The following is a 6165-nucleotide window of genomic DNA, read 5'->3' as shown; positions in this document are numbered from 1 at the left end:
TCCAAAGTCCAGTCTATTAAGATTACTGTTGAGCCATCCATTTCTCTTTGCCATCTTACCTACTTCTATTTATCTAAGGCATGCTATAGAAATAGGCATGTAGGGTTGGTAATCATAAGACCCATGGAACATTTTTTCTTCCCAGTTTGGAGATATCCCCTCTCTCTCCTCTTCTTGATTTTTTTCCTCTTCATCACCACTATGCACTTTATTTGGGAGGTTCTCCATATATTTTGTACCCAACATTAGGATGACATGGTTCCCGTAAATAAGGAACATGAGCCTTTCCTCATGAACGTGGTCTATGACAAGGGACAGGGCAGAGTGGGCCTGGTTAGGAGTCCTTGTGAGGGACCAGACAGGGGACTTGGATCAGCAAGCACCAGAGGATGAGGGTGAAACTAGGAGGCTACCCAGGCCCTAAGAAGCTGAAGCTGGCAGGTTGGGGAGGGGGTCTGGAGCTGCCCCAGATCTTCTCCATGCAGCTGCAAAACTCCTCACGGTTCTTCAGTCCCATGTCCTTACACACCCAGGAAATATCTTCTTCACTTGCCACCATTATGGACTGCACGACAGGGGCACACATGGGCTCCTTGGGCAGCTGGCCTGCAGGGACTGGTGCAAATGGTCACAAACTCTATGTGCATCTGCTGCCCCTTAGCTTCCTTCCCAGCTAGGGTGCTGACAGAGCTGGTGGTGCCCCAGGAGGTGCAGGGGCCAGCATCAAGACCCTCCCTTACCAACTGTCACAGGGGCAGTCTCTCTTCCCCTTGGGTAGGCCAGGGCACTGCTATCCCAGCTGGTGGCTTAGTTCCCCCTGGTAAGTGCCCAGCCAGACCCAGCTATGGGGCTCAGGGGAGGCAAGGTCAGTGGCACTGCTGGGAGCTCTTGAGCTGGTAGTATAGCATGAAGACCACACCACTGACCAGGAAGATGAGGATGGCCAGACAGATGATGCCCACCCAGCAGGGTGTACATGCCAACCTCTAGGTCAGTGATCTGCAGAGGGGCAGGGATCATCCCCTCTTCCCCTTCTCCTTCCTAGCCTCTGCATATTCCTTCCAGGTCTCTTCTTCTGCCTGCTTGAGGTTGCCCCTCACGTGCTCTTTGCTCCACCACTGCCTGCCTCCTACCCTTTCCTGCCCACCATGCTGGCGTCCATGGCTGATGAGCTTCCAGCAGGACTAGATGGCACTGGTGTGGGAGGAGGGGGCAGCCTTAGCAAGGCTGTGCTTGAGGCCAGGGGCACATGATGGTAGCCTCAGCAGGGTGCAGGTGGGTACAGAGACACATGCAGGGGCAGCCCTCGTTGTCTACCCTACTCACCACCATCCTGAGCTGGGCACCTCACTTCTTGGCTGGTAAGGCAGTGCCCAGCCTGTTGGCTGAAGTCATGGTGGCTGCCAAGCTCAGTGGGGACCAGGATGTGGTGATAGGACAGTCATGGGGAACAGGCCACCTCCTGCTTAGGGGCAGGATGGGCTGACTGTGGCTATGACCCCAGAATGAGGAAGTGACCTCCCCAGGGTGGGTGGTACCCTAGCTTGGAAAAAGTAATATTCCCATTACTGCTACACCTGAAGCTCCAGCATTGTGGACAGAAGACTTTGTCATCCATCACAGCCAGGGCTTGCACCCCCAGGGAGGTCACAGACAGATTCTGGGCACCTGATGGAATCAAACAACAGAAAGTCACCTCCATGGAGGTGATACCCAGCTTCCAGCCCACCAGGACTATGGCTGCCCTCCAGCCAGGCTACTAGCAGGTCTTGCACACAGAGGTGCAGCACCACCATATGGAACATGCCCGTCAGTTTGTTGGGGACCAACAGGTGGGTGAGGTAGGGAAAAGGAAGCACCTGCCCATGCACTGGCACCACAGGCAGCAGCCAGGAGTGCACTGCTAAGCCTCCTCCTATGCCCCTGGCTCAGACTCTGGTACCCTTCCAGCCTCAGACCTGATTAATGATGTCATCAGCTCTATATGCAGGGGTAGGAATGGGGTCCCCAGTCTTTGGTCAGCCCCAGTGAGGCCTGCAGCCAGCATACCCAAAAGCTTCCTGGCTCTTATTGCCATCCACAGATAGAGCATCATAGGCCTTGCATATGTATGTGCAGGACCTAGGTGTTGGCTGGATTGCAGCCACTGTGCTCCATCACCTCCACCAGAGCCCCTACATACCCCTTACCCACTGTTCATGGGGACACACCAGGGCATTCATTCCAGTCAGTGGTGCTGTATTCACCAGCTCCTTGGTTTTGGCTAGTAGCATGAGTGGTCTTGTGTTCTAATCCATTACCAGGATCTCCCACTCTATTTTTCCTTCTTTGCTTCAGGTGCCTGGCCCAGGCACTTCGAGCACCATGTGACAGGGCAAGTGACTGCCACACCCCACTAGCATCGTTGTCCCCAGAAAGTTCACCCATAGGAAATAGGAGAGTTCAAGGGGGCTGCTGGAATCTGGCCCTGTGGGCTTGGCATGGTAGCAGGTGATGATGGTGATGGGGTACTTAGAGCCCTTGAAGCAGTCAAACTTGGCAGTCCAGAGAGTGGGAAGGGATGGTCAGAGAAAGGATTAGTCCTTACATGCTGGAAAGGGATTAGTCCTCACATGCAGCTCCTTCTCCTTGATCTACAGGGTGAGGACATTGGAGGTGAAATTGTGCTGAAGCAGTAAAGTGGCATTGAAGAGCTGTCAGGGCAGCAGGAGCACTTTGGGCACCGGCAGAGTCACTGCTTTATCTAAGGGCACCTCCCAGTATTGTGGGGGGTCCCCCAGGCACAGTTCCACACTAACAACTGGGAAGGCCTGCTCCAGGCCATAGCATCCAGGGCCCTCAGTGGTCAGCTGTAGCCTGTAGGCCCGCTCCGCCGTGTGGTAGAGCCCTGGAAGAATCAGAGTGAGGGGAACCTCAGCTCCACCACCCAGGTGCTCAGGGATGGCTGGAGGCCACAAGGTCATTGAAAAATGCCTGCAGAACTTGTGGCTGTCATAGACCCAGGAACAAGGCAGGTTACAAGTCCTGGTGGCCAAACCTGCCCTTTGAGGTAGAAGAGGACTCAGGCTTGGGACTCTGCTGAAATCACAACTGCTACTACCAACACAGCCAGCATGTCCCACTGGACTGACCATTGATAGGGCTCACTGACCCCATGAGGCACAACCTACTGAGTAGCAAAGGGAAGGAAGGAGGCCAAGACAAGTGGCTAGACCCTGGGCCAAAGCTGCAGGAGCAGAAAGATCTGAGATCCATAGGCTAGAGAGGATCCACCTGCTCAAGGAAGTGCTCTGGGGCAACCAAGAGCTCCCGGACTGTGGGCAGGTCCCAAGTTCGTGGGTTCCTAGCCCCAGTTCACTCTCAAGACAGATAGGGTGAGAGCCACCAGGAAGCAGTGACAGGGACCACAGGACCCCCAGAAAGCTGATGTCCTGTGTGCCATCATCTGGGCATGCATATTTCCCATGGAAGGTAGGGACTAGGTGAGGACGAGCTGGGAAGCTTAGGTGGCTGCTGGCTTCCCTGCATCTCCTTTGCAGGTTTGGCACAGCCCAATCTTGCTGGCTGGGTCCAGACCACTGCCGGCCAGGCTGCCAGCTTGTGGCTACAATTCCCAGTTACTCCTACTTACTTTAGAACACCACTCCAGAGTCTCAGAATTAAGCATAACAAGTGTCCTAAGAACCTTCATTTGTTTTCTATTCTCCTAGTCTCCCTTTCATTGGGACAATAAAATGCTAGCTATCTGATTGAAGTGGAATATGTTGGGGAGTTAAAGGGAACTATATACGGGAACAAATTACTATGACACCTTACTATAGCATCCAGATGCCTACCCAGTGAATATTTGTGAAATCAATGAGAATTAAATTAGTCCAGATCTGAAGGGAAATCCTAATTCCATTTTAAGTTGGGTAACATCTAGGGAAAACAAATCTAGTAGTCTTATTATTTCTAACAGTTCTCTAAATTATCAATCATTTGTTATGTTTGTTAAACTTTTATAGGCATTTAATAGTCACTAATATTTAAAAGTAGGAGACTCTGAATCTGTTCACACTTAGCAAGAAAGTGTTGGGTTGTGAGTACAGTGGTACTTTCTGCTTCATACTATTCTAATAAGGAATCTGGTTTGAAAATGGGCAGAATTGCCCATTTAGGAAATTAAAATCATCCTTGGTGTTCTGCAACTGTTCAAGGCCAGTCAAGTTCACATGGTATTCGGGCAGATGGGAGAAAATTTGAGGAGCCATTGTGATATCTAACATGCCTTTATTCTGGGGTGGGGCAATCCACCCACACTGCAAACCAGTCCCATCCGCTCGGGAAGTCCTGACTCCCTTATATACTAATTGCACACAAAGCCGGCAAAGTGCGAATACTGACTTTCAGTTATATAACAGTACTTCTCTATGTATGCTGGCCCCTACTTAAGGTATATGAACACAGCTTAGTTATGTTTTCCTGGACATTCAGGTGAGGGAGACTGACTAATTCCATTTTCCTTACATTTGGGTTGGTGGGAAGAAAAAATAACTAAAAAGAGTGCTTAGGCTGGGCTGAGTGTTATTGGGGCTTTGAACTGAAGTTTCCAAATTTGAAAAATAATTATCTTAGCTCATATTTTTTATCTTATCATACCTTCCTTTCCCATATAATTTCTCATTTTTATTGCTTAGTCCATCCCACTGGACAATGCATTATTTTTATAGCTATTATTGGTTTATTACAGTAAACTTTTAAGCAGAAAACAAAACAAAAAAAATTTCTCTTGCCTCTATCTTACTCTGAAGAAAAAAGTTGTTACTTTAGCCCAGCCAGTTGAAGAAAATATCAAAAGTTTTCCCATTAGTTCTGCTCCTTTTTCCCCTGATAGTATCTAAAATAAATTAAACCTATTGCTGATCTGCAGCACACATCAAAGTCCTTACTTTGCAGAATTTAACTTCATATGTTCCTAGGGTTCAATCCAATTAAATTAATAGCTAGGTCCCCATCAGAAAACCTCTTGAGCAGGACACTATTTTCCCTTGTGAAATGGTTTCTCTGACAAACTTCTACTTTAAGTACTGCTACTTGAATTTAGTGTGCATATAAAAAAAAAACACAAGGATTTTGGTGAAATGCAAATTTTAGGCCAAATTCTAGAATTTCTGATTCAGTAGGCTTGGAGTGAGACCCAGAATTCTGTATTTTTACAATCCCTCAGCTGATTCTGAGACAAATGTTTTGCAGACACCATTATTTGCCTCATGTGATGCCTTCTGAGATCTTTCCCCTATCCATTTCTAATCACAGCAGAAGACAGAAGACATTATTTTCTTGTTTTGTTTTCTTCATTAACATCTGTCCTTTTCTGATAGAAAACAAATCTAAGAACCTGCTTTTTATTTGCTACTTCAATTCTTTGTCACATACTTTTCTTTTTTTTTTTTTTTCAAAAATAAGATGTCAGACATAATATAACCAGAGACATAGAAATTAAGAACAAACTGAGAGTAATCAGAGGGAATGTGGAGGGGTTAAGGGGGGGAAAAGGTGAAGGGTTTACAGGAACAACTATAAAGGACACATGGACAAAACCAAGGCAGGGGTGAAATCAGGGGAGGGAGGTGGGGATGGCTGGGGTGGGTGGAAGAGTGGTGGGGGGAAATGCAGAGAACTGTACTTGAACAATAATTTTTTTAAATAAAAAAAAGTAACTTCTGAATTCACTACAGTAGAAGACTGACAAGTGAAGTGTGTTATACACACTATTTTTATTAATACCACTATGACTAAAAATATTTAATAATCACATATGAAGGGGGAAAACAATCAATTTGGAGTGTTTTTTTACATTTTTTTATTCATAAAAACACATCTAACAAAATTCGAGAAAGCCTATATTTTTTCACATAATAAATAAGAAATTGTATTTAGTCAATAGCTAATCAAAAGCAGTAAAAATGTGAATATAAATAAAAATCCTAAAGCCTTTGAGTGCCTTTCTCCTTACAGAAGGATTAAAATTGATTTTTTAATATTTTGGGGATAGAGCTTGAGGAACTGTCTATATAAAGTTCCTTTTGGTAACTTAACAACTATGTTGCTGGGTGAAGGGGATTTAAGGGCAGAAAAAGTAGGACAACTGTAATAGTGTAAATAATAAATAATATTAAAAAT

The 6165-nt window shown here is 46.6% G+C and overlaps 1 pseudogene; it reads right to left on the bottom strand.

Annotated features, from left to right (window-relative positions):
• Positions 1-409: 409 nt before the first annotated feature.
• Positions 410-3134, bottom strand: LOC119043066 (transmembrane protein 132A-like; annotated as a pseudogene).
• Positions 3135-6165: the final 3031 nt, after the last annotated feature.

The sequence above is a fragment of the Artibeus jamaicensis genome, unplaced genomic scaffold (assembly GCF_021234435.1).
Source record: "Artibeus jamaicensis isolate MK-2021 breed Jamaican fruit bat unplaced genomic scaffold, CSHL_Jam_final contig_476, whole genome shotgun sequence".
Classification (NCBI taxonomy): Eukaryota; Metazoa; Chordata; class Mammalia; order Chiroptera; family Phyllostomidae; genus Artibeus; species Artibeus jamaicensis.
The sequence above is the reverse complement of the archived record's forward strand: the minus strand, read 5'-3'. Positions and strand labels throughout refer to the sequence as shown.